The sequence below is a fragment of the Apium graveolens genome, chromosome 11 (assembly GCF_009905375.1).
Source record: "Apium graveolens cultivar Ventura chromosome 11, ASM990537v1, whole genome shotgun sequence".
Lineage (NCBI taxonomy): Eukaryota > Viridiplantae > Streptophyta > Magnoliopsida > Apiales > Apiaceae > Apium > Apium graveolens.
In genome coordinates this window covers 115,024,810-115,033,658 of record NC_133657.1, presented here as the reverse complement: position 1 = coordinate 115,033,658, position 8,849 = coordinate 115,024,810, and positions in this window count along the sequence as shown.

Here is an 8,849-nt window from a genome sequence, read left to right as displayed (position 1 = left end):
AAGCAGATAAAATTGCAGAAGAGTTTCAATCAAAGCAACGATAGCAGGTTAATACCATTCTTAATCATATGCCTTCGATAGAAGACATAACTCAAAGGTTCGTTTAGTCCTTTTTGAAATATGGTCCTGGCTTATCTCAAGATAGTATCTTCTGAGATAGATAGCCCGCTCATGGCGATTACACGAATTAAACCTTTACCAACTACTATTACGGTTGGGTATTGCACAGTCATCAGAAGGAATGTCAATCTTCCAAACCATAATACAACCTTCAGCTTTAACCATCATCACTGTATTCCTTTGGCACAAGCGCCTATAATTATCCTCTTACCTTTAAAGTGTCGACCACCTCTTTGGCCCTTCCTGACAGTAAAATTTCCTTACAGTCAATGTCATTTTAACCACCTCCAAATAAATTTTCTACCTCATTTCAATCACAGCTTATGTGAAGATGTTTTCCTTAAAATCTGATGAGTAAAAAAAAATCACCATTTTTCCATAAGTTATTGCCTCAGTCTTTAGAGGTTAATCACTGTCACCACTGACTCTCAATCATACTTAGAACATCTTTAATCTTAGGTCCTAATTGCCTGGAACAAATTCGACCTTTACTGGTTCGATCCATACTTTCTCGTGGTTTAACACGTGCCCACCTGGCATTATTATAATTACGCCATATTTCCTTCATCAAAATTTCTATTCTTGAGAACTTTGAATCTTACCTTTTTCCTTGTAAAACCTCTTAAGGTTATCCTTAAATCCTTCATCAGGTACACCCTAGGCACAGGGCATATCAAGATACCATTTATTAATACCAGAATCATTGTCTATATACTTCTGAAAAATTTCTCTACTGATCCTTAAAGGTTGTTATTACCTTAATCCTTTCCAATTCATACTGTCAAAACTCATACTATCCCTATTAAGGGTGAAATGCCAACCTTTATGCATTCCCCTAGGATTCATTTTAAGTTACTGATGTTCTATCCTTAATCCCACCTTTAAAAGGTAACTGCATCCTTCCATGGATAAATCAAGTCATATATCCCTGATAAGGGTGTCTTATTCAATCATTCCCACCTCGATAGTATATTTCTAATTTCACAATAACATTTGTATTCAAAATGGGGTCAATCAATATGGCCTCTAAAAGATAGCAACGGTTATCCGCTTGTCTTGCCTAATTTGGTAACGATAACAAGGATGTTCTGGAAGATATTGGTCGTGTTCAACATGAACCTCTTCTTAATAATTCCTTATTTACTTTTGTTGTTTATCTCAACAGTCACCTCAATGTTGGGATATCTTTCATACCTGGCGTCTCCCTTTCTGGGTATCAAGCCACCGGTCTTACACTTCATATCCTTGAAGGTCACTTCCTTCATCCAATTTTTCTAATTTCTTACTTCCTTGTCTCCTCAGTCTATCCGCGTCTCATTTCTTATCCTTCGAACTATCTCAAGGTTTCCTCGAATCCTCCCAACTTAAAGGGGGTACAATATATGTATCTCTTATGCCTTCAACCATCGATTTTAACTCATGGTGAATCACCCTCATCCTGACGATTACATACTTTTCTATTTCTATTGCTATGAGTCTTTAGGGTTTCCTCATACCCAACTCCCTTATCATTCCTCAAACTCTATTGCCTTTATATTCCTTTCCACTTCAATTTCTTTTTATTTTCCTTTCTCTTATCATTATTTCATGAACCAACACAACATAAGCATTGATTTCAACATCCCGTCATTCTGGATTCATGTCCTCAGAACGAATCTTGATAACTTTTAGAACTTAGATTCATAATTCATCATACTTATCCGCTTTTGTTCTAGCTCCAAAGCTTTTACATTATCTCCATAACCTTGGGAAGTACTTTCCTGAAAACAATTTACTGAACTTAAATCAGTTTATTATAATCTCTTGCTCCGTGCCTTCCTTGGCCTTTCACCAGCGGTTGATCTCTCTCTTAGGAGGGTAAGTGACAAAAATAGTCTTTTGTGATTCGTCAATCATTTAGAATCTCCAATGATTCCTATATTTCCTTTAGCGAGGTTCTTGCCTCGACTGGTTCAGCTTGTTCCTTGAAACTCTAAGGGCTTAGCGACTTAAAGGCCCTGAAAGAATTTCTCACCGCATTGTTTCCTCAAGGTGGTGGTTGGGGATAGTAGTCTAAGTTCTTTTTAGACAGGTCCATTAATTTCCGTATAGGAGTACCGTCTCGGGTCTCCTTTCCTTACTCGTCTTTCTGTTTTCCTTAGTATGAAATGTTTCATCCTTCTCCCATACTTGGGGTTATTTTATACGTTAAAATCCTCATTTTCCACTTCATTATGTTATGGGTTCCTTCTATGTTGATGGCGTCCTCCCTGACTATCACATTCAGGGTTTGCCCGAAATCTTATTCCTCAAACTAGCTTTCATCTAAGATCTCATCTTTAAGCTCTTCAACATTTGGAACCCAAATTCTGTAGGAGTACCTCATTATTCCCTTATCATCTTTCTCGGTATTAATCTTTTATCTAATTGTTAGCTCTCTGCCTTCATTCATCACTTTTTCTGGCATAATATGTTCTCTTCCGATAATTCAGACTGTATTGCAATCTCAAACATCTTTTTGGTACCGGCTCCGGTTACCTTCACTTCTATTTCCATTTTCTCAAAATCTCTTATAAACTCTCTCAAAGACATGATCATCTTGAGTCTCTCCTTTTTACTAAGGGCATCAGCCACCACATGGGCTTTCCCCGAATGATACAGAATCTCCCAATCATAATTCTTGATTAGCTCTAACTGCCTCCTCGGGCGTATGTTGAGCTCTTTTTACGTAAAAATGTACTAGAGCTCCTATGGTTTGTGAATCTCGCGCTTCTCTCCATACAAGTAGTGCCTCAAATCTTTAGGGCAAAACTATTGCCATGAGCCCAAGCTCATGGGTGGGGATATCGAATTTTAAATTCCCTTAATTGTCTTGACGTGTACGCGATTACCTTGTTGTGTTGTATAAGAAGCACCCTAATTCCTTATGCGAAGCGTCAATATAAATCATAAAATCTCCTTTTTTCCATCCGACAATGCTAACATAGGGGCCGTCACCAACCTTTGCTTCAGTTGTTAAAAGCTTTTCTCATATTTCTCTGTCCATTCAAACTTCTCAGTCTTACGAGTAAGCCGCGTTAAAGGGGCTACTATCTTTACAAACTTGAACGAACCTCCGGTAGTGACCGGCCAGTCCTACCTCTGGTAGTTTCCCTAACCATGGTCATCAATTCCTCAATGGTCCTTTATTCATTCTTGTTAGGATCTTCCACGAGATCCTCCTCAGCAACAATCCCATCTAGGACAACATCCTCAACCATTACATCCTCAATATGAACATCATCCGGTCCTGCGTTAGGACGCTCTATCGGATCCACAATCCGATCTCCAATTAGTAATAAAACATCATCGCGCTGTCACTTCTCAACCTCAGGGTTCGGAGTCCCGCTACCATATACGATAATGAACTACACTACTATCACGATATTTATAAGGGTTCCCATAAGGGTTTTAACTGTCAGTACTATGTTAGGTAGTCCGACTATGAACTTGGCAAGAGTTCTTATTATCTTAGTGAACTTATTATCTTAACGGCACATCATCTCTGAGGTTTATAACGCTTAGCTCTGATACCACTTCTGTAACACCCCCAAATCCGGGGTCGGGGATCCGGGTTGTCACGAGTTCCATTTCCCTTAATAACACCCAATCTTAATAATTAATCAACTACTCTGTACTGTGACCCCACAATAAACACACACACCATAAGTTATAGTCTCAGAGATGAATATCCAAAAATAATCACAAGTCATTTTATTCCACAATTATCTGCCAATACACCTTAAAAGGTTTTCTGCATAAATTTACATTTTCTTTGCCATTATTACAATTCATAAATATACATAAATCTGGTACATCAAAAGTTGAAAGCCTAGCCTATTGGTAGTTCCTACCTCAGCTACAGCGACATCAACGCCTATAGGAAACTGCAGAACGTTTCCTATCCGCTCGCGAATCGGGAGCTTGGTCCTGTTCATCTTGTCTATCTGATGTTGTGTGATGAAAGAAGAAAGCAAGGGTGAGCAGCAAGCCCACCAAAATAATATGTATAATGATTAACAATATATGAGCCTTCTCATAGTACTCATGAAAGTCTTGGTCAAAAGAAATGAACCAAGTTTGATATCTTAATGCGATGAAGTCGCAAAATATTCAGTATACATGCATATATACTTTTCAAAATCTTGGAAGTCCTCTTCCATGCATAATATACACAGAGTTCCAGTTTATAACTGTATAAAAATAAATATCGTTGCAAGGTGATCTCATATATCTAACCTTGTCTCAACGTTTTTCTGAAAGTCTTTGATATTCATAAGATAATCATTTACTAGATATAAGTTTAAAAGATGAAGTTACAAGATACTCCAATATACTTATATCTTTTCCGAATACTACTTGAACTACCACCGTTCAAGTTATAATTAGTTTCAAAAGTTCATCACACTGATGAGACTACAAGATAAGACTTGAATAGATTCAATCTTTGAAGTATTTTGAAGGAAATGAAGTTATGATATACTTCATTAAGTCCCGATATATATATACACCTATATATATACATACATTTCCTGTAAACCTCTGTCATGTAAAGTATGAACAGAATTACAATATCCAATAAATTTGGAAAGGAAAGAATTTTGGCATAAACCTGATATCTTGCTGATCAGGCAAAGATACCAATAAGTAACCTTTTCTACTAGTAGATGGACGAATTCCCCACTGGTCATCACCCTGGTCGCAATAGGACCTTATGCTGGACTGCCACTCAGCCACTTATGCATTTGATGGACTCCCACTGAGCCACTTACACTATCATGGACGCCCACTGAGCCCATGTTGCTTATGCCGACTCGATAGATGGACTTACTTCCCGAACGTTGGGTAAGTAATCAATTCATTTACCAAAACTGCAACCTTGTTGCGAATATAAAATACACCACAGAGCCGGATCCCTCTGGTTTTGAGCGAGTATTTAAATCTCCTTTAAAAGGAAGATCTTAAATATAAATAAAAAATGAGTTTTGGGATCCGCTCTAACTTTTAAAAATCATTTTGAAGACTCGAAAACACTTTAAAGAGTGTTTGGAATAATGCTGATTTAATAAAGTAAATCAGTCTCAATATAAAAGAAATATCTGAATATTATTATTTAAATAATATTCCCATAAAGAATAATTGGGGTAGAAGTTGGAAAACTTATACTTGAAATGAATAGTAAATAATCAAAGATATACTTATACGAAAGTAATATCTTTATTTGAATAATCAAAAGTAAGTTTGATTATCGAACATTATTCTTTAATAAAATAAAGAATATTATTAAATAATAAGCGGAGTCATAATACCTCGAATGAATATTATATATAATATTCATTAAATAAGTAAAGGAGTCATACATCCTCAAATGAATATCCAATTAATTATCATTAAATAATATAAACTGAGTCATAAGTCCTCAGATGAATATTCAAAATAATATTTAATAATAAAATAAAGGAGTCATAAGTCCTCGGATGAATATTCAAAATAATATTCATTAAATAAAATAAAGATAAAGTTATCGAATAAACCTTATTCGATTAATAGTTTTGAAAACTATAACCATATATATATATATATAAATATATATATTATTCTCGGGAACATCGACTCCCGGTTTAGAAATATGTTCACCTTTTATCCCCTATACTAAGGGTAAACTCAAATACCGCTTATCTCTAGCATAGGTATTATGCAACTATAAGCGTTTGAACCAACATATATATGAACCAAGAATATGAAACAGGCATGCATACGTACCATATCACATGCTACAATATATCGCAAGAATTTGCTAATTTAACCATCATTCATCTATCACAAGATAATGCATATACAAGTGTATACATCACAACAACAGTATAACGGATAGAAAACTTGCCTGAGCGACTGAGGGTTATTAATGGCTTGGGACGAGTCTGGTAACCTATAAATAATATGTGAGTTGGAATTAAACCAAAGTCACTTGTAAATCTATACTTTAACCAAATTAGACTCTAACGCTCGCTTTGCGCTTACTGATTCTCTTAAGTCACTCGAGTACCCTCGGCTCCACCATTTTTAATAATTTAACCATTACGAGTTTTAAGGCGATTCCTTCGCGAGTGTCTTACCAACTGCCTAACACACTTAACATAATTGTTTCATACACTAATTAACCCTTTTTAGGTCTTTAACCTATGTTTCAAAGTAAGGCGAGGGGTAATGTTTCGTTCGCGAAATGTCGTTACTTAAAACGGCCGTTTCTCCTAAACCGTACATGGGAATCAAACGAACCACATATCAAAACAAAGCTCATAACATGAAATATCTAAATATGGAAATGGTCAAAACCTAGCAGGGAGTTCTCGGGTCCTAATGTTATGAACAAAAGCAGTCTAAAGTAAATCGGACATTACGACGGCTATGTTTACGCGATTTCCCAATTTTATACCATTCCAAATCCACCACAATTCAATCCCAATTCACAACCCAATCAAAACTCCATCCATACCATACTACAACAGCCCCAAAAACTAAATATTAACAATTATACTTATTCTTAAACTTGAATTTAACTATACTTAAATCCTTTAACCAAACCATAAGATTTCAACACTCCATTCACCACCATTCCAACCCAAACTTTAAACCAACAAGCATTAAGCTACTTTATTACCATAACAACCAAAATCATTCTAATATACAATGTAAAGCTAGGGTTTGGAGATGATATACCTTCCTTGAAGTGATGTGAGTAGCTAGGAAGCCTAAAGAAGCCTTGATCTATGCTTAAGCTACCTTGAACTTTCATAAAAAATCAAGAAAACCAAAGTTATTTCTTGAAGGTTACTATTCACCATCTTCTTCCTTGATTTATTGGAAGAGATTGTGAAGGAATTAGAAGCTTAAACTTATAGGATAACCATATCTATGTACAAGGAACCTTAGATAATTACCTTGTGATTTAACAATGCTTGGAACTTGATTTTTGGAAATTTCTTCTTTGAAAAAGAAGAAAAGCCGAGAGCAAGCTTGGAAGAAAGAAAGATTTTTGTGTTTTTTCTTTGATTTGATTTTTGGTTGGTTATTTTTGTTTAGATTTTGGTTAATTACCTTAATAACCTTGAACTTTGTGTGGTTATCATTCATCCACACCTCCTTCCCTCCTATGTCATGCTTACATCACCTTATTGTGTCATCATCCCTTACTTGTCCTCTCCTTATTGGTTGGATGACCTCATCATCCCTAACCTCCTTGATTAACTTCCTAATTGTTTGCCTAATGACCGCTAATATGTTATACGGTTCGCTTAACTTTCGTTTTCGTTTATCGTTTGAGGGATCATACCCGGGATCTTATTACTTGGATTTCCTTAACCTTTCTCACTACATTCTAATCCTTTTATGATCCTATCTTATGATCCTTTTATTTAAATCCTTTTTATCCTGTTACCTTATACTCAATTCTTTCTGTATCTAGTGGATTTCCGGGAAAAATCAAAGTGTTCAGAATTGGATTCTGACGATCTTTACGTACACTTATATACCATTAAGAGTACTAATAAAATCTCAGAATATCAATAATAGAACCCCTACATAGTGTGGCATGAAAAGTTTTCTTATTCAGCATAATCTGCAAAATCACTATTCATAAGGGTTTCAAAAATTTCCAAAAATTGGGGTTATTACATAATTGAAGTAGATGTTGTAAAACTTATACTTGAAATGACTATTAAATAACCAAAGATATACTTATACGAAAGTAATATCTTTATTTGAATAATCAAAAGTAAGTTTGATTACCGACACATTATTCTTTAATAAAATAAAGAATATTAATTAGTAAATAAATCGGAGCCAGAAGCCCTCGAATGAATATTCAAAATAATATTCATTAATAAAATAAACGGAGTCATAAGCCCTCGAATGAATATTCAAAATAATATTCAATAAATAAAATAAGCGGAGTCATATGTCCTCGAATGAATATTCAAAATAATATTCATTAATAAAATAAAGTTATCGAATAAACCTTATTTGATTCATAGTTTTAAAAACTATTCATATATATATATAAAAATATATATATTATACTCGGGAGCCTCGACTCCCGGTTTTAGAAAAAGTTCACCTTTTGATCTCATATACTAAGGGTAAACTCAAATACCGCTTATCTCTAGCATAGGAATTATGCAACTAATAAGCATTTGAACCAACAGATATATAACTCAAGAATATGAAACAGGCATGCATATATACCATATCACATGCTACAATATATCGCAAGAATTTGCTAATAACAAATATGCATTTATCGCAAAATCATGCATATACACATGTTCATCACAACAACAGTTATACGGGTAGAAAACTTGCCTGAGTGCTCCCGGATAGGCTTAAGCTTAGAGTGGGTCCGATAACCTATGAACAACAACATAAGTCGGAATTAAACCCCGGTCGCTTAAGAAACTAGACTTTAACCATTTAGAATCCTAACGTTCGCTTTCGCGCTTAACGATTTACTTAAGTCGCTCGAGTACCCTCGGCTCCACCATTTTTAATAATTTAACCATTAAGGGTTTTAAGGCGATTCTTTTGCGAGTACCTTTCCCACTGCCTAATCCACTTTACATAATTGTTTCTTAACCCAATTAGTCATTTAAGATCCTTAACCAAGGTTTCAAAGTAAGGAGAGGGGTAATGATTCGTTCGCGAAACGTCGTTAC